At 44.9% G+C, this 2,559-nt stretch overlaps 1 pseudogene; it reads right to left on the minus strand.

The window, feature by feature from the left end:
* Positions 1 to 472: 472 nt before the first annotated feature.
* LOC114501298 lies at positions 473 to 1,415 on the minus strand (annotated as a pseudogene).
* Between the last annotated feature and the right edge of the window lie 1,144 nt (positions 1,416 to 2,559).

Consider the following 2,559-nt stretch of genomic DNA (forward strand, 5'->3'; position numbering starts at 1 on the left):
CCAGTCAGGGCACATGCCTGGGTGGTGGGCCAGGTCCCTGGTTGGGGGCATTCGAGAGGCAACCACACATTGATGTTTCTCTCCCTCTCTTTCTCCCTCCCTTCCCCTCTCTCTAAAAATAAATAAATAAAATTAAAAAAAAAAAGAAAAAGAGAGTATCACAATTCAGTCTTACTCGATTCTAAAACACTCCCCTTACCCATGTGTTACTCGGTGCATCTCTGAAACATCTGAAAAAATACTCTTCTGTGACATACTAGGCTGTAGGGAATGAGCACTTTTAGATACATGGATCTCCAGCAGAGTTTGACATCTTTCTTCCCTTAACGTTAACGGAATGTTTCAACTGGACCTTAACAGTAGGTTGCCAACGTTCATTTTGGGGGGTCTCTCTGAGTCTTTTGCAGGATATACATCAGTTTATCTTTTTAGGTTCCTATCTTTGGAACTCTTCCTCTGTCCACTTAGCAGACTAGTGGACTTCCTCTGTCCACTCTGTCCTCCAAGGTGGGGCCCTCGCACGGAGCCTCAGACATTCATCTGAAGATCCTTTTTGCCACTGTGGCTTCATCTGTTCTTTATCCACCTCTTTTAGGATCTGTAATGCTAATAACCTTTCCTGTTTTCTTGTGTATGTCTCTCAAAAAGTCGATGTTCCCATGCTAATAGTGTTGGGGTGAAGTTGGTTTCTGTTTGCCCTTGGTCTGAGGAAGACTTGGGGAACACTTTCCTCCCTTTTAGCGAAAAGCGTGGATGTCCAGCTGCTTCAGACGAAGACTCCTGATTTTTCCCTCTGGCAATATCTCCTTTACTGACCGGGAGGCAAGCGTGCTATTTCCAGTTAGGTCTGATGGAGTGTGCCCGCTCTCTGTCTCGCCACAAGGCTTCGCTGCAGCCTCTCTAGAGAGGAAACCCTGGCTTCAGGTTCCTCATGGGTGACGATACATAATTCTTCATCGTGATTGCTCAGTCTCCACTTTGACTTCTCCTCCAAGGCACCATTCTGTACCGCCGACACGTAACCGAGGCATAGGTGGCGCTATTGAGGACTCCACACCTCGTTCTTGAATGCCAGGGCATAGTGGCAGAGAAGGTGCAGGCAATCTTCCCCAATTTCTGTGTTGCCACACAGGGCTCTTTACATCACCACTGTCAGCTTCCTGAGACGTGGAGTTTTTCCTGCCCTCTTGCACAACTTCACCCTGTGATGCGGGCCCGAATTGAGCTTTAAGTGACAGCGACTTCTGAATATCTCCAGGATTCGTTTATCTGTTTTCACTTTTCTTTTGCAGCTTGGTTGTGACTGGGTCAGATTTGTTTGGGATTCAACCGAAGAAGCTGAGACTTTTCTCTCAAAGAAATTGTTCATAAAATTCTTAGCTTTCTTGCCAGTTCTTCCTCAGTTTTTAGTTGTTTTCTATCTCTCTTCTCCTTTTTTTTCTGCCTGTCTTGCTTCTTCTTCTTCCTCCTCTGCAAATAATTTTTTTTCTGTCAATTTCTGTGTATATTCATCACCTTTGCGAATACAAACTATAGCTGTTACCTATAGTTTCTATATATCTATATATAGATATCTATATATCTATAGTTTCAGCTTCAGGCCCAGAAAAGTAGCAAAAACAGACAAAGTGATGTCACGGCTGGCATCAGGACCAGAGGCAATGACTACAGCCCTCCTACCCCAACGCCAGCCAAGCAGTAGACACCACAACCCTTAAAGGGCACACCTGGACAGCTGATAAGTATTCTATTGAGATAGTCCTGAGACTTCCCCTAAAATTCCTGCCTTTAGAAAACAGATGAAAACCTTTAAGACAAAGGACCCAATGTGTGTGTACACTCTCTCTTTCTCTTTCTCTCTAGGGCATGCCTGTATGTTTCCACCTTTCTTTGTTTAAAAAAAAATTTGTATTTATTGATTGGAGAGAGAGAAGAGAAGAGGGGAGAGAGGGGGAGATAGAGCGCTAAGGAGAGAGAGAAACCTCAACCTGCCACCCCACCCATTTATGTCATCATTGACTGTTGCTCATATGTGCCCTGACCAGAGATTGAACCTGCAGCCTTGGCATACAGAGACAATGTTCTAACCAACTGAGCTAACCGGCCGGGGCCCCTCTTCTTTCCTAAGGTGCATATCTTTGCTTTCTTTCTCCAAGGGCCGTCCTTTTGCCTTGGCAACTTGTTTCCTGAGTCCATGCAGCCCAGCTGGCTCACTTCTTCTGGTTCTGTGACTTTCTTTCGAAAGGGCCAAGGCAGTTCCACTGAGGCTCACTCCTGTTGCTAGGATCTGGCCTCGTCTGTCTTAAGCTCTTCCTTTGTCTCACTGTCCCCAGCTTTAATACGTGTGCTCTGAAGATCACCTGGGCTGTATTGTGAAATCGTCCCTGCATGAAGTGAAGCACTGAGTGCCCACATTACTGCTAACACCAACATTAGAATTCTGTGGATTATTTCAGTACATCCCAAACCCTTCACAAATAATTGAAGGTTGAATAATTGAAGACAATCTAACATTTTACTTGCAAGAAATAGGCTTGTGGCCCAAATCACATCTTTTAA

The sequence above is a fragment of the Phyllostomus discolor genome, chromosome 7 (assembly GCF_004126475.2).
Source record: "Phyllostomus discolor isolate MPI-MPIP mPhyDis1 chromosome 7, mPhyDis1.pri.v3, whole genome shotgun sequence".
NCBI lineage: Eukaryota > Metazoa > Chordata > Mammalia > Chiroptera > Phyllostomidae > Phyllostomus > Phyllostomus discolor.